This window comes from Micrasema longulum, unplaced genomic scaffold, assembly GCF_059751315.1.
Source record: "Micrasema longulum isolate JH-2025_06_02 unplaced genomic scaffold, ASM5975131v1 h1tg000015l, whole genome shotgun sequence".
In the NCBI taxonomy this organism is placed as follows: Eukaryota; Metazoa; Arthropoda; class Insecta; order Trichoptera; family Brachycentridae; genus Micrasema; species Micrasema longulum.
Genome location: NW_028277223.1, coordinates 1039127 through 1061747, shown reverse-complemented (window position 1 = coordinate 1061747; position 22621 = coordinate 1039127). Strand labels below are relative to the sequence as shown.

Genomic DNA, 22621 nt, shown 5'->3' with positions numbered 1-22621 from the left:
GGGCGTTAATGAACAAAATAAATAAATAAAAGGACATAAAAATATCCGTTTTATGTAAAAAAAAAATTGTTCAAAGTTCATAATCCAATTACTCTTATTAAATTACCCTTTCCTTATCTACTCTGTTGTGTTTTGTGTCAATCAATTTTGCCGCGTGTACAATAAAATTTTAGAGAACTTTAAGGAAAATTGTTTTAAAAATTCTTTATTAATATTCCAGTCCTTCCTTACACTCGGTGGACCTTTTTTTCGTTTGTCTAGGCGATATTTTCCGTGATCGATATTACCAATTTTTCTAGTTCTTTTTCCAGACATTTTTGCATTAATGGCGTCAGATTTCAACAGAATGCGATTAAATCTGAAGAAAGTATACATCGTATGGTTTACATACGTTTCGAATGCTTGCACGCATTTTGAATAGCAGATGTTAGAAAATGTTTCACTACGACGCGAACTTTTTTTTCATCTTGTTCTCTCCACATCGCTGATGATGGAAGAGAGAGTAGGATGGATGATGCACCTTAGCAATATTTCCGGAGAAATGTTATAGAAACAACTGTAAGAGGATTATGGCTTACGATTGCTTTTTATGGAAGTAAGTCAAACAGGAAACATGTTGACTATCTCTTCGGCAGATTAATCAGGTTTCTCAAATATATGATATTTTATCGGAAACAGTACACGCTTTATTTATTTTCATGTCAAATAAGCTTTAATTTTTTTCAAATAACCCTTTTATTTTGTCCGAAGGAACGGAACTTTGTGTCTTTTACATGTAGGGAGAAAAATATATGATGAATTACGCATTCAAGTAAATAGAGATTTAAACACAAATAAATACTAGCCGAAATTCGACTACATAACTGAATCTCGCACGCAAATACACTGACATAGAAGAAACATTCACATTTTATCACTTCTTCACAATATTTTAAATAATTCCACTTCGCTGTATATCTGAGAAAGCTCTTCCAACCTCTGATAGAGGCATGGGCTATTTCTTCGTTCTAGTAAAGAGAACCCTTTCAATACCCACTCGGCGATCTAATTTGTTTCTCTCCTCTTTCGCAGTAGTGGCTGCTTGATTATGGAATAATCTACCCACTAATGTCAGAGACCCTTTCTTTATTCAAATGTTACTTCCTGAATATTCGAGTTTTTCAATTTTTCTCCCTCTTTCCTTTCCTTTAAATCCCCTTCATACTTCATAGTTTAGTGTAGGTATTTAAGCATTTTAAAAAAAAAAAAGCATTTATATCAACGTTTTGTTTTATAGTTAAATTATTATAATATACAATATGTTCATGTACCACTTATTTTCTCGAATTTAACGGTTTGGGGGTAGAAAGAAAAAAATTTCCTTAGGGAAACATGCCCACCCTTATGCATATGTATGTAAGCCGTATATGTATATAAAGTGTTTAAATAAATAAATAACAGTTTATTATTTACAAATATTCATAAAGTTTAAAAATTTGTTAATGAAATGCAAAGAGTAACAGTTGAATAAATAATTTAGAAACAACTAATTAAAAAGTGTAAAAAAAACACACAAAAATTAAATTTTATGAAGTATATTATAAAAATATTGTATAGTATGCGACATATCGTCGATGAAACTGCAACACCGCGTAACCTGTTTTTTTATACGTTTTTTCTTTACTGCGGTAAATACATTAGACTAAGAACAGTTAGTTTTAAAATATTGCCATTTTATTTTTGGCTGACTAAAATTTTAAGTAATATATTAACATACCATTTTATATGTTATGCTGCCGAAAGTTAAAAAAAAGAAAATTTAATCGGAAAAAACATGTCAATAAAGGACGTTAACAATTCAAATATTTTTTTAAAAATATGTACCTTCATTAAAAAAGTATTATTATTTGGGAACTATTTAACAATGGAGTGAATATTAGAATATTTGTTTTATTTGAGTGGAAAACTCTTTGATGATTTTCCAAATGTTTGAGTTTACTGTTTGCCATATTGATGTGCCGTATATTTTGTTTTCTTTTAATTATTGTTATGTTTCTGACCCTTTATAATATTTGTGATGCTCGTCCCAACTTAACACAAGACTTTTAGTCCCATGGAGTTTGGACTTATGCCTCAAGTAATGTGTAATGAACATCCTATGTGTAAGTAAATAAACAAATAAAATTAAGTTAATACAATTTTGAATATTCTAAATTTCTCAGCCCCCTAAAATGCAAATAACACTTTTAACAATGATATGTAAGTACAATACGTGCAAACAAATAAACAAAATTTTCTTTTACAATTTTTATAGAAAAACTTTGCTAAAACAGGGCTGAATTAATTTTTAATCAAAACGTAAACGTAAAATTTAACAGTTTATCCGTATGTTTTTTTTCAATGTCTTAACTTCAGAATATTTCGTCTTTTGCTTAAGGTAACACGATGTTATATCACCACGCGTAAAGGAACTTTTTGCCACAGCCTTTTAAGAGTTCAATGCATGATATTAGAGTGCAGGCTTGCATATGCGTTGATACCATATCTGATGCGTTTGCAGATATTACTTCCTACTTTGGGAATGAGCAACTGCGACGATCACGCGTTTGTTGTTAGGGATTTTCACAACATTAGACTGCCATAGTATTCAACTTTGACAGAACAAGTGAAGCTATTTTGATGATTGAAGGATTGCTTTGATAAATGCTCCACTGTTGGGAGCTTTCGACGTGTTGCATGTACATACAAATCTCAATGAACTGAGTAATACGTTGTATGGAATGATAAAATCAATTACGTGTTTTTTTTCTCTTCTGGTTGCACCCGATGCGATGTACCGAGCTACCGTTCGATATATACCAAAGACATGCAACTTTTCTCTTGCAAAATATGAGGCGAAGAACAGGTAGTTGATGTATAGGAAGATATCTAGTGCACTCCACTCGTTAGCCGATTGCATTATACATTATACGCTATATGTGTATATGACACACACTCACAGCTGACGTGCGTGTATGTGTCTGGCCTCATTCACGTTCATACATACATTTTTACAGCCGAGATAATGTTAATTGATTGTCGAAAATGTATGCATCGTTATAATTACTATCTTCTACTCTCTTTCCGCAATGGCAGTTATGACTTAAGCCATTGTATATTATATATGTACAACCAGTGGAAAAGTAGGTAAGACAAGATCTGTATTAAACTCACGGCAAGGCATTTTTATAAGCAGTTAAGTCCGTAAGTAACTCACTGAAGATGTTCCAAACGTAAAACTATTGTTGATTTTGTATGACGAAGGAATAAGAATTTTTTATTGATTTAAAAAAATTGTAGTAACAACACAGTAATAGGATGCGTAGTAAATAAATTACAGAATAACACGATATGGATTTCAGATTATTATTATTATTTCATTTTTTTTATGTTTATTTTCCATACGCATAGAAATACTTGCTGACCCGACAGACGTTGTCCTGCCCGAACGTTGGCTTGCCTTGGAAAAAGACTCTTTATTGATGAGTAGGTACCTAGGTACTTGTATGTGATTTAATTCCAAAACGAAAAATTTTTAATATTCAAATTCTATATTTAAGTAGGTACTTGTTTATGGTTGAATTACAAAACATTAAATAAATATTTTTTTTAAAATTGGCATTCTTTTTGCAAACGTCAAACTCCGGTCTTTTCACCAACAAAGGAGTGTACTTATGCGAGAATACGATTTTTAAAAATGTATTGAATTTAATATTATTTTAGTATTACCAAAAAACCAGTAAAGAGAAATAAATGGATAGATATTATAAGGAATTTAAAAAAAGAATCAGATTGAGACCCAGAAAAACAAATACTGTTTGTAAACATTCAAAAACAAACTTTTTTATACCCAAAAAAACAAAATCTTTCCATGTTTTGTCAAAACATTCTCCTCAAATGCAACCCTGGTAGATCGATGAATAAAACATTTATGCTCTTTACTTATTTTTTACACATCCGATCGAAGATTTTAATATCTACAAACACGCACAGCGCAAAGATCTATACTTCTTTGAAAACCGCATGTAAATCGGTTAAGCCGTTTAGAAGGGGTTCAGTGATATCACACGTACAGGGGAATTATATATAAAAAGATAATTACAAAAATACACTTAAAAAAAATACATCTTAAAATTAAGCTAAAGCTCATGTTAAAACATGAATTTAAAAAAATGCCCACAAACACTACAGCGTCTGAGCGTGGGCCATTACTTTTTTAATTATTAAAAAGTTTATAGCACATAATATATGTATGGTATGACATGACCATGAAAAGAAAAGAAAAGAAAAATAAAAGAAAAGAAAAGTGAATAAAAATAATAGAATAACCAAACTTACATATGCTGAAATTACAAAAATATGATTAACAGCTTATAATGACGAATGCGATACGGCACAAGTTCTAAGTACACGTTACACGAATATCTAAACAAATTACACCAAACCTGGGCCCCGATTACAGTGGGAAGTTAACAGAGTTATCTTTGATTTTCTGTAAAGAAAAGCCGAAAATTGTGTACGAAATTGAGTATATTTCAAATAAACAAACCATCACGCCGTTTCTCCGTAGGGGTAGGCAGAGCTAATAGAACGCCATATCACTCTATCTTTGCATACAAACCTCGCTTCCTCTATATTCATACATCTTCTTATGCACGCACGCGGATTATTCCTACTTTTGACATGTCCATCTTCAAGTATTTGATGGACTGATCGTGCCATGTTTTTCTCGGTCTTCCTCGTTTTCTGCATCAATTAACATTCGCATCATAGATGCTTTTAGCCGTTCTTCCGTTGTCCATTCGATGTACATGTCCAAACCAAAGCAGCACCTCTTTCTTGATTCTGTCGATAATGCATGTCTCAGTCATACACAGTTCACGGATCTCGATATTTGTGCTATCTATCATGCATTGGTTTATCGCACATTTGGGTGAAGGATCGCATTTCGACAGCATTTAACCTAATTTCATAATTATTTTTCCAATTCCATACTTCGCTCCCATACATTAGAGTTGGCACTAGAACTCCATTGTGAACTGCTAGTTTAGCCTCCTGCGATAAACATTTGTTTGCCAAAGTAGATTTTAGTGCACCGTTCACCCTGTTCCCGGTACTCTCCTTTCAATATCTTTCTCAGTATTTCCATCCCTAGTAAACATACTTCCCAGATACACAAATTCTTCTACCTGATTTAGAATATCTCCGTTCACACTGATCTCACATTTAGTTATATTTTCATCCCTTTCAAAAACCATCACTTTCGATTTATCAACATTCATAAGCAAATCACTTTTCTTGCATGCATCGTAGACTTATGTTACCAAAAATTGCAGGAGTTCTTTGCTGCTAGCAAGAAGCACGGCATCATCAGCATACAAAAGACAGTTAACAGTTATACCACTCATTTTTGCTCCCATTCTTAAATCTTTCAGTTCTTTCATACAGTTATCGATGTATATGTTGAACAACCATGGTGACATTACACATCCCCGTTTGACTCCTTTAGGAATGCTGGTATATTTGCATGAACATTTTAAATTTGCCGGTAACCTCTAATTGAACATGAACATGTTTAAAAGAAAAAATTATGCATATTCTGCTTTTCATACAGAAAAATTAATTTTTCTTTGAAGATAAAATTGACGATAAATTAAAACTTCCCCCTGTAATAGGGGCCCTAATGACGTTGGTCCTTGTCATACGGTGCGAAACATCGGCAAAGAGTACGAACGAATACAAATTATTCTTTAAAATATCCTAAATTGTGTTTTGTGTTATTGTGGTCGTAAGGAGTCAGAAAGGTTGATGGATGCCGCGGATTGAAGATGCTTACGGGATGTTAAAAGTAATATATGAAAATGAAGAATAATTGTTAATATATATATAAATAAATGGCAATTATGAAGTTTCGCATACTATTAAAAAAATTTATTTATTCATTTGTTTATTATTTAACAAGCCCTACGGGCTTTTACATTTATTAGAAATACATTTAAATGCAGCAGTGAAACATAAGTATGTACATTTAGTTCAAATTAAAGATAACATAAGAAAAACTAAAAGATACAATAATAAGTAAAAATAAGTAAATGTACCAACATAGGTATATAGGTATAAAGCAAGATATTTAATATATTTACATATAAAAACATACACATCCATATGCATACATACACACACACATATACAAACATGCATTGTCTATGTTTTATAAATGTATGTAAGTGTATGCGCATGGGTGTATGTACATGTGTGTGTATGTATATATGTGCGTTTATATATGTATATATATATGTGTATGTATGTGTATGTGTATGTGTGTATGTATATGTATCAAAATTTCTATACGAGTAAGTTTATATTTCATTAGTCTGTGCTTTCTATTAACTTGTAAACTATTATCATGTATTAAATTGTAATTGCCTAGCTTGGAACGGGGTATGTATGTACCTTTGTAAGCTTGGCAAAGTGAAGATAAAATTGTATTTACGATAAAATGTAAAAATGAATGAATAAAATATTTTTAACAAAATTCGAAAAAATATGTAAGTCTCAATGCGTCTTTTGGTACTTTGAAATTAATGAAATTATCGATTCTAAATCTATATTTATTGCATAATGTTGTGAAATTATTTTGGTGAAAAAGTAATTAATACAGAAGAAATCGAACATAGCGGAAATGGTTTATGGAGTTCCATTAGGGGAATAAGCTATTCGGATATTTAGTTTTTATTTAATGTGGTCATTTTGAAGAGGTCAGTGGAACAAAATCTACGGTATACCATACTAAATATATACCGGCAGATTGGTTTCATAACCTACCATATATTAAATACCCACAAAATATACATCTAAAAAAGAGTCAGCCATTTTGTCTCATCGTCATCAGTTCTCTAATCACAACCATTGATCCATAGTTCACTGTATTGGTAATACAATTGCATCATATTTAGATTAATATATCACAACAGAGATGAATATGAACAAGTCAAACAAGTTATGTTGATAAATCCACCTGGTGATATTGATAAATCCACCTTGTCCATGAAGAAGTATAAAGATTAAAAAATAAAAATTTCAGGCATTGCCTAGTTTGTAGGTGATATAATTCAATCAGATGAATTTCACCCGCAAAAATAAAGATTTTAGCTCTTTAACTTCAAAAACGTCAACAGATGAAAGAATTGAAGGAATATAGATGTTCAATGAGCCCTGTAGATGCCTAGACATATATATTACCTTATCTAAAATGTTCTTCATCTCTGTCGTAATATGTTAATATTACCAGCTTCCTAGGGAGTTGAATCCAGTCCTGTCTACAAAAATTTGGACAAACTCAAAATATTGTTTATATCTATATCATTTTTGTTGCGTGAAAGGTATCGTAATCAGTTTTACGTAACTCGCTAAGCCTTAAAATAGAGGCTTAGCGGGTTATTAAAAAAAAAAAGTGCCAATCTACGATCATTGAAACATTGCAGTGTAGAAGCACCTTTTAAACCAATATTTTACATCCACTCTGTTAGAAATCGAATCCGGGGTCTCGAGAATGGTAGGCGGATGCCTTAAACACTACTTCATGAGGCAGACTTATCTCTACTCGATTTTCCGTTTTGTGATTTTTACTCGAGTATACATCGAGTCAAAAGCGCTTGTTCAGAGTTTTAGTTCATTTTGACATCCTGAACTGTATTCTTTATCCATCCGGACACAGAATAAAAAAATATACAATCAGAAATCTTGCTGAAATTTTTTTCTTGTATTTATGTAAAATAAATTCCTTGATACACGCTTACCTATTGAGACAGGTTATTGCAGGGCAAAAAAATTCAGTTATTAAAAATGATTTTAAAATTAAAATGAAAATCGATCCTGGATATATTAAGTTCCTACCTGAAAAAAATACCATTACCTTAATTTTGCTCCAATAAGATAAGTCAGCTTTATGAAAATTGTATTTGAGAAGAGTGATGAAAATTTAGGTTAATTTCACAATGCACCGGTGAGAAAATCTTGTACTGAAGCAGTGGGTTTTAAGACACTCATCGCCTCGTAAAGCCAGCATTAAAAAGCAACAATAGGTCGTTGATGATTATTTTTATAAACAAAATAAGATTAAATTTAGCAAAGATTACATTAGGACCTGTTGCATCAAAAAACGTCAAGCTTAAAAAGTGTGAAGTTAAGTCACTGTTACGTTTTTGTCAAAATGGACAAAATGGGTATTATTGATGTTTTTTGAAGACATTTCTTGATAAAACTCCGTAGCTAATGATTCCCATAGTTAATGTTTAATGTCATCTTTTTCATGCAACTCATTTAGTTCATTTTCGCGAAATTGTAACGATCGCTAACCTTTAATACAATTTTTTTTTGGTGCACTGGCCCAAGTCAAAAAGTCTGTTCAAGTTATTGAAAAATTAAAAAAATAAAATTTATAATGGAAGCCATAAGCTTAATAGCCAAAAAATTCTCCATTACATAAAATGCCAATATCACATACAGTATCCGGCAGTAAATAAAATACACTGGGCTTGAGAATGAGACTGCCGACTTTGCAGAGCGTCGTCTGTGTCTCACGAGTTCTGTATCTTTTTGCATGTATGTATGACAAAGACGGCGCTCTACAATGCCGCAGTTTGCCGGTTACGCCGGCAGTCGCTTTCTTAAGCCCGATGTATTTTATTTGATGCTGTATGCTGTACACTTTAGTCGTCCTCGTGGTGTAATGGTCAGCGCGTTTGTCTACCATTCAAGAGGTCTCATATCTAGTGTGAAATATCACATTATTTTTTTTTTTAAATGCGTGATTTTGTGACAGATGTTTAGACGTAAACTGCCGACGTAGTCAGCCATAGACGTCCATCAAAGCTTTATTATTTTTAAAATAATCATCAAAAAACATTCGATTACTTTATCTTGCTTCTAATATAATAATGGTTTAAATAAAAAAATCACTTTGCACTATAATAGCGACGACAACGCATTCATACAAATAAACTTATTATTGTAGTAAAAACGGAGTTTTTTTGGTGAAATTAATGATTGAAGCTGACACAGTCAAAAACTTTTACGAATTATTAATTAAAATAATATCTTAGATTTCCAGGTTCGACACCTTAGTTGTAACAAATGAATATCTATGGCTTGTGTTTTTTGAATGCCCCTACAAGACAGATACGGTTACACTCACATACAGATACATATACTCGTAGGTACTAGTGTAGGAAGAATGTCTACATGTAGATGTGGACGTATTAGCTCACATAGTTAATGACCGCGATAGTATGGCCATGCATATTCATACACTCTCACAACTACGTAAGTGTATTGGCGCGAAGAAATTGTAAATAAGCGTCTTATGAACAAGATGTGCTACAGTATAATTATAAAAAACATTTCACCTTCAAAAAAAAAAAAAAAATACTAGAAAATCAATGTATTGTTAGTGAATATGTACAACATCCGCTTCATCCCGGGAGCGTGAGCAATATGTTATAGTTAGTGAACTACAACAACCGGCTAGTGGGACTATCCTACAGTGACAGGAAGATGAACCGTGCATTCATTGTGTCCCGACACTTAATGTACATCATCAGGAATACTACACCAATTTACACTATCCAAATATTTACATAGGATATCGCGGTTACGGTCGCTCACTACATAGTAATGACGGTATCACAATTAAGACACGAGTCGTCGCCAAATATATAGCGCAAAATAAACATTACTTCGAGGAACTTAGTTCCGTGATAGAATGTGCCAAACAAAAAAAAAACACCGAGAGTTCTCTTTACTAAACCTACAAACTAGTATCTTAACAATTATCAACGTTAAAGGAATATATATTTTCTAATTTAGCTGTATCTAATAGTTGAGGATAGATTTTAATTGGTACGTTTTTAAATATCACACACAATAATACGTGGATGCTTCGCGGTCGTCTAGTCTACGCGTTTTACAAGATTGACATATATCTCCATTTTAAAACAAATTGATCCTTGCTAGGTGAAGACTGACTTAACCAGAACACAATGCATACTAGTGTTCAAATACTTCACCTTAGTTGTAACAAATGAATAAATCTACACTGGCATCTAAACCTTAAGACTGCTCACCTACCTTCACGTGACAAAAAAATTATCGAGACAGGCTGCGATTGGTGTTTCAATTTGGTGCCCTATGCGCCGTTAGGTGCGACTAAAGGAATAATTGTGATGAGGAATAATTATACGTGCTGTTTATAATACGCGTTATCACAGTTTTTCATCATTCGTTGGATGATTATTTACAAAAATGAGAATCATTAGCTTCGAGTAGTGTCACTTGGATTCATTTTAAGATATATTTCAAAATTCTAATATAGTCTATAAATCAAAAATATTTCTAACATATTGTTTTTTAAAAGACAAATAGTTTATCATGTTCATTATTGTCATTCCTAAAATAATTAGATTTTAAAAATGTTTTGAGCACGTCCAAATATTTGTTGACAGACTGAATTTCACCCCTTACGGAGTTAATACCTAGACTTCCATAATTCAGTTCTCAACAATATTTTTCCTCTCTGTTGGAATATTATCAAGACTTTGTTAAGTTTTACTATTGTTACGAGTATAAGGTTCGAATTGTCACCACAACATACTAATCTAATAATTGACACGAATGGATGTAGCAAATTTTGAGAAATGTGCTTTTTAATAATATTTAAACATTTATGTAAAGCCCTCTCACTTAATATCAACTACACCATGAAAAAGTAGCAGATAAACGATTTTGGCAATTAAAAGTATTATATTATTAATAACTGTACTATTGTTTGAAATTCAAACCCCAGATATCTCTACTTTTTGTTTTGGTCACATAGCGCATTTATCCGCTCATATCTTTAATTGTAAAAAACAGCGTACTTTGGTTTTAATCGTAAAATAAAAATGCTAATTACACGCAGGTAAAATATTTTTGAAAGAAAGCTTTTTTTATTCAATTGAGCATAATAAAGTAATGAATATTTTGTCATCACACATTTTTTTAGGAAATATTGACATGACAACAATGTTATGACCACCCTGTATAATAGTAATATAAGGCTATGTTGAGCATTGTGCATTGAACAAGAAGCGGATGGAAAGCAAGTCAGTGTGTCACTTAGAACATTTTCAGGGCTACCAAAACTTTTCACTTATATTTTTTTTATAATAATATTGAAAATATGTAAACAGTTTCATTCCACTTTTATTTATAAATTTTACTAGTGACCGGGTTTCGCCGTTATCGCTATCGTCAGACTGGAAAAAATATAAAACAAAAATGGAATGAAACTGTATACGTATTTTTATTATTATTAGAATTAAAATGCACTTCCCCCAAGAAATGTCATAGAAAAACTAAATTGATATTTTTTTATATTAGTATTTTTTAAAAGTAATTTTGTCCTTGTAGCGTCTATGCATTATACTATGTTATTGTATGAGCACTAACATAGTTAAATGCACATGTAAAAATAAAGCGGGAGCGGCGCGGCCGAGCTTTCGTGTCATTCGGGTTTTGTCTTCCTAGTCGGTCACTCGTCCTTGCTGCTATAATTGTTTTTAATTTTATTATACCTAAAGTATTTTTTGAATTGTGATCATTTGCGCATGGACGCATGGAGTATTTAAGGATCCGGGCCTAGGATTTCACAATCCTTATTGACGGTTGAATTATGAATTAATTTATAGTATCGATGCTATCTTCATTCATCATCATCATCATTCCATTTCTGCACCTAATGGTGTATATAATAATCATTTTTGTTACACGAAGGTAAGATGATCACTCTTACGCTTCAGGTACCAGTCCAGGGACTATGAAATATTCTAGTGTTTGACACCTTTTTAAATAAATATTTCATGTCGAACATTCCGGGAATCGAATACGAGACCTCTTGTACCTCTTGCATGGTAGGCAAACGTGTTGACCACTACAACACAAGGCCGACATTTCATTACAATATTGCCCTTATATGTGTAACTCTTATGTATATATACCTTTTAATAAACTTAAATGTGATGCATAACAATTTGTAAATATTTATTTTAACTGTTGCTAATTCAAAAGTAATATTATTTATTAATATGTTGTGTAGTACCATATAAATGTACATTTATTATTGTTTTATTGAATTAAAATGAACTATATGCATATAAATATTATTTTGAGTTGGTTCAAATTTTTAAAGACAATGATTGGATTCAACCTCCTAAGGAGATGTTAAAATTAGTTACTAAATTGAATCATGATATTATAAAATAATTCAAATAAAATTTTAGATACATGATCTTAGCTTTACTACACCCAGTATTAATAAATAAAAACTCATGTTTATTGCATTTTTTTATATATATATATATATTTTTTTTTTTTTTATTATGTATTTTGTATATTAATGCTTTATAAGAGTAAAAATGTATTAATTTTAGTAAAGAAGACTCTTGACTTAACACGGAATTTTATTAATTAATAACTGTGCGCTACTAAAATTGTGTATAAAAAAAAGTTCAGAGTCATAAATAAATAAAAAAACGAGTTCCACGACAGGATAAATATTTTTGTGAGAATAAAAAAACTAATGAAAACAGTTTTATCAATTATTAAAATTCGTAATATTGTCCTGTGTCTGCGCAGATTAAAGAATAATATTATGCATGTGTAATAGAACCACCACAACCTTGGATAAGTGTTATTGACAGGTGAAAATCCCAAAAAAAAACTCAAATAGAGATTAGGCCTTAATAAAAGAAAATAACCATGTAAATATATTTTTTTTAAATCTTTGTTGTAATATGTTACTCTTAAACAGATTTATTGTATTTATTTTAGAATTATGAATTGGGTGTTAACATTCGTTGTGTACATTTTGTTATCATATCATATTTATTATCCTCACCGCACACTGCGTAAATATCGCGAGTAGCTTTGGCAACTTTAATCCATCGATTGAATGCGAAAATAAAAGGTGTCGAAAATGCTCACTTTCGTCTACTTAACATTCAATTTTAAAGGCTTGTAATCAAATAAAATATTAAATGTAAGTGAAATGAAACACAATATCATATAGAGCAGAAATTTTTCTTTCGAATAACGTATGAACAACCTTTCCCTTTTTGTTTTACTTTTGGTGTTAATTTTTAAATATGGATATAACATCTAATACTCAATCCCCATGTGTACTCGTATAATAGAGTATTTTCACGAATCGGGAATAACGTAAAAAATATATTTAATTTTATTTAAATATGGAGGATTTTTATAATTCTAATAAATATTTATAACTAGAATCAATGCATAAAAAGCTACCTTTCATTTATAATTTTAGGGTTAAAAATGAGTACGTACAAAACGGCACACGTCATATTTGCCGAATGCGCTTCTAACACAAGTTGAGTAAAAGTATGACTCGGTAACGTAATACGTGCCGTTTGTCCGATAGGGCGTGAAACGTCTCGTTTTCTCGTTATTTAAAATGCGTGTTTTAAACCATGTAGAAAATTTTCGTCTGACGAAAAAATAATAATACACATATTTTTTTGCCTATTCCCAAAAAGTAATAGAAAAAAACGCCCAAAGATCCTATTGTACATAACTGTTGTCCTATTTAAGGTAATTCCTAACGAAAATATGGAACTAATTATTCATAGATGGCGTTTTTATATTCTTTTAATTAAAAACTGCAATTTTTACGTTTATTTTCAATGGAAATCTTACAAAACTTGGTTTGCGGAAACTTTATTTATTGTAACAAATACTATAACAATATTACCATACAAATACCATACAAATACCATAACAAAATATAATTTAGGTCATTTTCACAAAATTGTGTACAAAACAAAAAATAACATAATTTGTTGTAAAATTTATTTACTCCCATACCTACCGAAATTTTTAAAAAAACATTATTTTTAATTACTGGTTATCAAAGTACGTCTCTGTTTTTTCTGCATATGCTGGCACTCGGCATTGGTTACACAGGAGAAATTCGTTTACGTCAAATTTTACTTTAACGGCTGGCTTTTAGCTGATTGGTTTGTTTTGGATCGGATTTCTGTCGTCTTTCTGAATAATATTAAATGCAAGTTTTTAATATATTTTACTAAAACTAAACTAATTTGTTTCGTGTTTTATGAAATTTGCCAATTTATTATCAGTTTGATAACCAGAGATCATTAAAATTTAACGTCGAGCGATTTTTCGAAATATTGGAAATGTTTTAGTAATTCCTTTAGTGACACATATTTAGTAACACAATATATTGTTTATATCTACAGGAATTAATTCAGATGTGAAAAAGAGTTCAACTAGTTTGAAAAGATCTGAGAACTAATAAAGATTTAGTTGACACCGTATTTATTAACAAAATTTATCACTATTTATCATTATTTTATTACCTCGGGTAACATTGTACAACGAGTTTTAAGACTGTTATTCTTATCGTTTTGGTTGTCTTATTTTTTTCAATAAGTTCGACATTATAAAGTTTAAAAAAATGATTTACTTTTTTTTATGTAGGTGTAAATAAATAATATTTTCTACGTGGTACACTTAACGTTTCTACCTTTCTTATAAAGTAAGATGCTCGTTTAGACAGGAGTTTAAAAAAAATATATATCAAAGGTTTTGGTTATGGTTTTAAAAAAAAGTATTTCATTAAAAAATCTATAAACACGGCATGAACATTAGAATAGAGGGGGTTCCATATAATTTTTTTATTAAATTAATTTACATTTTCAACACTTTTTATTCTAGAAGAAAATTTATTAAAACGCATTTGTTTTCAGATTCGTTCGCTTTTTTATTTGATTTCCCTAATAACTGATACTTTATAATAACGCATGTTTATTTTATTTTTTATATTATTATATGATATGGCGAAAATCGCAATGATAACCGCAACTTCTTCGCATAAGTCTAATGCGTACTTTTATTTGAAGTGTAAAAATGTAAATATAGCAATTTAAGAATTAACTCAATAGGCGATAAATATTTTGATGGGGGTTAGAAGTTAATGTAAATCACTAAAAAAACGAATCACGAAAATTGATTGAATAAGTTTCTTTATGACCACAAGAAGAGCACATTTGAGGTTTGAAGAAAGTGTTTTAAATTGAAATACGATTTTCCTCTTAGTTTGAATACGGCCGAAACATTAACTGGAAGGAGATCGTTACGATAAGCTTCGTCATGAGCATTTAAGAAAGTCGACCATCGGGTTTGATACAACCAGTAACTAAAATGAAGGCCAACGGGCCGATCCACTAGGCGGAGCTGAGTAATTTTACATTTATTGCCATATTTAGGTGAAAGTAGAATACTTAATTTACGTTATGCATCATATTTGGGTACATCGCGATGTATTCAAACATTTATAACAGCACCCAATCTAAAAAATCGATTCACATTAAAACTTTCATTGATCGAGTTTTTCGTTGAGCTAAAATTGTTTCTACAATCACCCATTTGAAGTGATACCAATTAAGTATATAACGATAAATACAGCGAGATGCACATTGAAGTTACTTTATTACATTTTTAATATACCGAAACAACAAAAGAAAAACCTAAGTCTTGATTTTATTCTATCGTGTAACAAATTAAAAAAAAAATACAAAACGGTTATTTCTTTATGCAATTCCTTGAAAGCAATCGCCTGTTTGGAAAATTTATTTTCTGAATCTTTCAGTTCTCTCTCCAGGTTACGGATTTGAATATGGAAATTTCTACGTCTATTTCAGTTTCCTTTCCAGCACCATCACCGGGATGGATATCTGATTCACCTCTTTTAGAGATATCATTTGTCACTTGGGTATCCTAGGCACAGAACTTTGAGTGTCTCTATTACAATATAGGCAAATAATCGATATTGCAAAAAATAAACTGGAAATTTAAAAATACATAAAATAACAGAAAACATTACAATATTTTTCAGAAAGTATTGAGGTAACAGAGGCAATGTAGGTACATACGAGTATCTTGTTATGTGATGGTTTGTGTATCTAATGTAACGTTCGTTTTTTTATTTGTTTATTTACAGAAATAACCCACTAAGCCTTTATTTTAGAGGCTAGTCAGCAGGTGGCGGGCGTGTTAAAATTATAGTACCAAAATATTTTAGGTCATTTTTGCGAATTTCTAGGCTTCTTTTTTAAATACTGGTGTAAGTATGATGGTAAAAATTAAAATTGATGTTAAATTTACATAAAACCTCATAACAGAAATGGCTTTTATAAGTGAATTAACACAGTTTGAGTTACCGCTCATGCTCACGAGGAAGAATGACAATATCCGACATTAGGCTTTCGCATAATTTACCAAACTCATGGCAAAAGGAGCAATGAAAAAGCAGCAGAGTTCAATTGAATTGAAATTGTGGTTGTTGATATTTTTTTTGAAAATAAAGTGAGTAACTCGATTATTGTCAAAACAATGCTTTTGACACAGGCGAAACCTATCCTTAAGGAAGACTGTCGATCTTTAAAACGGTTTTCAGGTATGCAGAGGGAGTGCTTTCATTAACAGAATGTATGTCTCAGTTGTTATATAATCTTCTTCTTCTTATCGTTTCTCTCTTCAGCGGAGGTAGGACACCATCGCAGCAATTTAGACATTGCAGACGTCCGGAAGCTGCAATGGAGCCGGTCTCGCAAGTTCTTTAGCCAAAAGACGCGGCTTCTCCTGCTCTGCTTTTTCCTTTAATCCTTCCTTGTAGAATGACTTGTAATATAATGCTGTGTTTTTCGCCTTTCATCACATGCCCAAAGTACTAAAGTTTTCTTTGCTTATTAGTATTTAATACCTCTCCATATTTTTTATTCAATATTTTTATATGTGAATATAATCATTTGACGTTATCGACAAACCGCCAGTTTGTTGCAAATTGTGTGGTCCTCCACTTCAGAGAGGATTAGTTTTCTTTTTTTTTCAATCCATCAGCGATAAAAATCTTCCTGAATTATCCCCGATCACTGGACTACGCAGTTTTTATCAGGTCACGGTAAATTTAAAGACAAATTATTTTTCTTCAATATTGTTGATTCCTCTTCGTGCTGCTGCGGATATCCTAATCAGTCTTCTGAACGCATCCTGTGGTCTCCCATGTGTCCCATTCCTCCTCTCTATGATAACTGAATGGAGTTTCTCGCAACTATCCGTGACCCTGTCATTGTCCTGTCAGATATACAGAACAAAAATAATTTCAACGCTTATAAAAAGCTTTGTGATCATTTCAGCGAATTGATCATGTCCGATCAGTTTAATCCCAGTCAGTGAAGAATTCACTTCCCCTTTTTCTCAATATAATGAAGTGCATATCATGTACATCTGGATTACCTGCTTTAAACACTAAGTTTCTAAGGTTACCAGATTACAGAGAGCTTTTTCGGGCAGTTTTTCTCGTTCGGCAACGAGTTTTTTTGTGTATGTGGGCACCGGCAAAGACACTTATGTGCTTGGAGATGTGGTGTGCTGTATGTGGTGTGCTGTATGTGGTGTGCTGTATGTGGTGTGCTGTATGTGGTGTGCTGTATGTGGTGTGCTGTATGTAGTGGGCAAGCTGCAAGTTGTGCGGTAAACTTTAATCGACTTGAAATAAACTAATTTTAGTTAATATGTCAAGTTTAAGAACTATCACTAATAATGTTAAAATGGTGACGCATTGTATTATAATTCAAAAATGCAATTTTGCAACTATAAATATACGAGCGATTTCTCCACCAAGTGAAACTTACAATTTCAATTATTTAATCATCTCTGTGTCTTCCTCGAATTGTGTTGTACAATGGACAATTGTTTGGCACTACCTGAGTCTGGTTATTGTGAAAAAGGCGCGCATTGTCATTGGACACAAAGGTGGCTGACGTTTTACAAGAAATCCGAAGCGTATCGAAACGCGTAATAATCAAGACATCTGTGGCATAATCAAGTTAGGGCTTATCTACATAACAATGTGATGTTACGAACATCATTTTCATGATGCATTTGAAGACCCCAAGGTAAAATTGGGTTAAATAACATTATTGACAATAATAAAATTATTGCAAAAATACTTTTTAACCCCTTATTATATAAATTATTCTACTTCTACTCGTCAAATCGCGACAATTGAATAAGACGCTCGATGTTAAAAAGAGGAAATATGTTTTTTAATGTATGACTTTTTATTATTTAAGACTACCGAAGAGGACTCTTAAATCACTTTATTGGTTAAAAAAATACGTAATTGAAAGATTTTTGATTTTTGAAAGATTGAAAGATTTTTCTACTTCAACTATAGCAATTTGATTGCAATTATGTATAATATAACATTTTAATGAATGTCGGTAGATATACCGACTTTTTATGTCTACCGGTTTCAAGACATATCCGTCTCTTCGTCAGGACACTCACTACAATAACATGCTAATACTATAATACGCTTTAACCTTTACCATCACCGTAGTATACATAGATAGTATTTATTAAAAAATACATAAATTATTACATGCAAAGTTAAAGGGGATGCAAACACCACAATGGCTTAATATGTACTAAAATTAGGTTAGTAATATTAAAAGATATGTTACAGAATCTATGGTGGTGGGGGTTGGGAAGGGGAGGGGCTAAGGGTACGTCTTCAAACCGGTGAACATAAAAATTCAGTAAGTGGTTTAATGCGAATATTTACTAACATAAATTAAAATGTTTGACCACAAAGTAAATGTTTTGAACATAAATAATAAAGTATATTTTGTGTACTATTTCTTTTAATTATTTAATTTATTTTTTTAACTTTTTGTACATTATATTATTTGTACATTGGCGGGCTTATTGCCAAATGGCAATTTCTTCCAACCAACCAATAAAATAAAAGTTTTATTTTTATAATTCAAGTTACAGAACATATTCAATAAAAAAAAAGATTAAAAAGCCAAAAATATATAAAAATAGAAATAAACGTATTTGTTTATAAATTACCTTAAATCAAAACTATTACTCAATGGGAAAAAGAAAAAATGAGGAAAGAGGAAAAGGACCGGATCCAGTCGCAACATTTTTATTAAACGAACCTGCAAATTTATGACCGAGAATCTAACGCACCTTGTGGCTTTCCGCAATCATTAAATAGTATGAAAACATGGTTCAATCAAAAATATTGCCTTGAGATGTTCGCTTGGTTACCCCACTAAAGCAGCAGTAGTATATTACATATCAAATTATTATTGGATGTTATAAATAAATATTGCAATGAATGCCTCGACACGGGTTGTGCCCAGTGAGGTGTAAAAGGAAAAAACGATATTACGTAAAATAAAAAAATACGCGGTTAAACAGTAAAAAAATGTATTTTAAAAACACCTGCTAATAAAATACATATTTTATTTTGAGTAGTTTATGAGACGTAATATGCGATTTAAAACAAGTATGAGTTATAAATATTTACTGATATTCACAACCTATATTCCATTACCAAGAGCATGTACCTCTGCCAACATTTTGGAATAAATTTTTATTTATTTATTTATTTGACAATTGTAGTCTGCATTGTTTAACCCATCACGTAATGCAGACTGTATACATAAATTATAAATTAATAAATAGAAAACAGATAGCTGCTAAACTGCCGATATGTACAGAAAAATAAATCCATTCTATCCGCAGTAGCAGTATTCAGCAATCGAATTCCCCTATTAATGGGTGAATTCTGACTTACATTTGTACGGCTTCTGGATGTGTAAAACACTGCTTGAGATCTCGCTCTAGTACAATTATTGGGAACATACAAACTGATCCAAATTTTTAAATTTTATTTAGGAGCTGGGACGAATCAGCTAGACTGTTAATAATTTTATAGAGGAATATGAGGTCTATTAATGTTCTCCTTTTTTCAAGGTTAATCAGTTTGTGAAAACGTGCAGATAAGTCATGATTTGGAAATATAAGAGAGCATCGGAAATTCAAATGTTTGAAAATTTGTTTTGTACTTTCTCCAGCCTATCTAACTGATTGTTACATGTCTACTGGACGTACCCGTCTCACACTTACATGCAAATACCATTATTTAAATTTCTTACTTTATTTATATTAATGTACGAAAAAGTAAATATAAAATTCCGTGTGTAAACAAATGGTGACGTTTTTTTCAAAAAAGAACTCTCCCCTTAACTCGGATGTAAAGTAAAATGTATCAGTGTTAGCTGATTAGAAACCCAGCCACCAGAATCGTATGGAGGAGAGAAATCTGGAACATACAGTTTCACAATGCGGTCGTTAGTTTGTGACACCGAACCATACTATAGATCATAGATCAGTATGGTGTGCAAAGCGATATCACGGCAAATTCACATATTTTTCTGGACCTTTAAATGCGCCATAATATTGGTTATTGTTTAAAAATATGCCTTTGTCCTAAGTAATTCAAAACCAGTCCCACTCAATGCGGTTCAACCGCATGTTACCATGGTTTTTCATTTATTTTTTTATTATCTTATTTAGTATAGAATTTCGCCTTTGCAATTTGCGCTAGAAACCTCTTACGGAGAATGTTTTATTATTTTATTTGATTTTTGCCATAGAAATACGGTTAAATGTGTCGAAACTCGAAACTCGAAACCCACATCTATCGGTATGAAGTTTCGCTTTCCGTTATTTTAAATGTTCGCGATTTTCACCGCAGATCTGCAACATTGACAAGTGTAATCAGACATTCATTCTTAGCATATGGCTTTCTCTTTCACATTGATAACGATTTCCATTTGTATAATTGCTAACCGTTATTTAGATAATATCTACTACCCATGCGCAGTCCGTCCATAGACTGGATGGAACCACTGCTTCCTTACAAATTTGACATCTTAACAATGAGAAGGTACTTAATTTTTTAAATAATATAATCAGCTATGAGTTAATTAATCTTTTTAGTAACAACAATAAATAATTTTTATTGAAGTAAAATTCACTGCGCTCCATCTAATACTGAAATATGGAACTGGAAATTTTAACGAGCAGTCCATCAATTATTTGTTTAACAGATCAGTAACTGCCAATATGAATCAACCTTAGCTTAATTTCATGAACTATTATTAATTTACTAAAGTTGAAGAAGATTTCTTCACAATTATGTTTATGCTTATTATCATCATACCCTTGTCCACACCTGGTGGCGCATGAGGTGCTGTTTTGGCACGCGACATACATCTCAAACATCTGTTGAATAAAGTGATCAGTCTTACGCTTCAGGTGCTAGTCCAAAAACAATAAAAAATTCCTTGACTTTTATATTCTCTTCAATAAAATGTTCTTCATCTCCATTGTAGTATCTTAATAAGAATAATGTTTATTTGGTACAAGAAAATGTTTACAATTTAGTATTTTTTTCTTATTTCAACACATTTCTGGTAATGATTTTATTTCAATGTAGCGGATCTATCTGTACTAACAATTTAAAACCTGTTTTAAGGCACTGAGGTAAAATTGTTGGCCTTGTGGTGTAATGGTCAGCGCATTTGCCTACCATGGAAGGGGTCTCTGGTTCGATTCCCGACATGGTTGTTACGAAATATTATTAAAAAGGGTGTTTTTACATTATATTGGGACCTGGAATGTAAGACCTTACTTAGAATAATGATGATGATATTGAGGCAAAATTAAATTTTCTGGCGGACAATTTTAATGCAGCAATAAATAATTTACTAAACACGACCAATATACGAGGAAGTACAAACCAATAACTTATTAATTTTCTTAAGAGTGACGAGTCCTTTAAATTGATACCTGCGCAATCCAAAAAGCCATTAGTAAACAAATTAAGGCAAATATTTTGGGTTTAAAAATTTAAAGCTTCTTTGGTCAAATGACGAACTTGTCAAATCCTCCGCCGTTTCTTTTGATACTTTGTAGTATTGCCAAACATCTCTATCGCCGTGTTTTTTCTTCCCCCTACCATCTCCTAAACCACATACCATATAAGGGCGGACAGCCTAGAGAGACGTACTTTCTTTCTTGACATACTTCATTAGCTTTTCAATCATCATACTGCACAAACTCACCGTTCTTGGCATAAACTATTATGCTCACTAGTTAAGTACTCTGCGAATGTACAAACGAAATTTAAAAGTTAAAATTTTATTATTTTGCCCACAATACGTCCAGCATTTCTTTCATTACGTCAAAAAATGTTACTGAGAGTCTCAATCAAAACTCGAGGCGGTACCCGCAATGCGGTATTTAATTAACTCTTGTGTGGCTGTGATGTCACACTAGTCTACATACGAAACAAGACTTGATGCATCTTTCTTATTTAAAAAAAAATAGTGGTGTATTTTTTGTAATCTTGAAATGCACATTTTCACACCGAATTTGGAAAGTATTTTTTTTTATAATAACGCTAGATTTTAATACAAACAATATTCCACCAATCCAGTCATCCCATCCACCGGGATGTAATGTGAAATATTGCTTATAATATAAGAAATCAAACACTGATTTGAGTCTACTGGACACTTTATTTTATTTTTACACATATAAAAAATATAAAGACAAAAAATAAAAAAATTCGTCACAATTGTTTCGCCTTGTTAGGGCC

The 22621-nt window shown here is 31.6% G+C and overlaps 1 protein-coding gene and 1 long non-coding RNA gene across 2 annotated transcripts in view; one reads left to right on the top strand and one right to left on the bottom strand.

The window, feature by feature from the left end:
• The window catches only part of dyl (transmembrane protein dusky-like), a 100317-nt gene that overhangs the window by 17765 nt on the left and 59931 nt on the right, over positions 1-22621 (top strand). The window lies entirely within an intron of this gene.
• On the bottom strand, positions 7658-9445 carry LOC148285678 (uncharacterized). Its single transcript, XR_015824913.1, has 2 exons — positions 8882-9445; positions 7658-8782 (listed from the first exon to the last, which is right to left on the bottom strand). It is a non-coding gene; the product is annotated as an uncharacterized LOC148285678 (long non-coding RNA).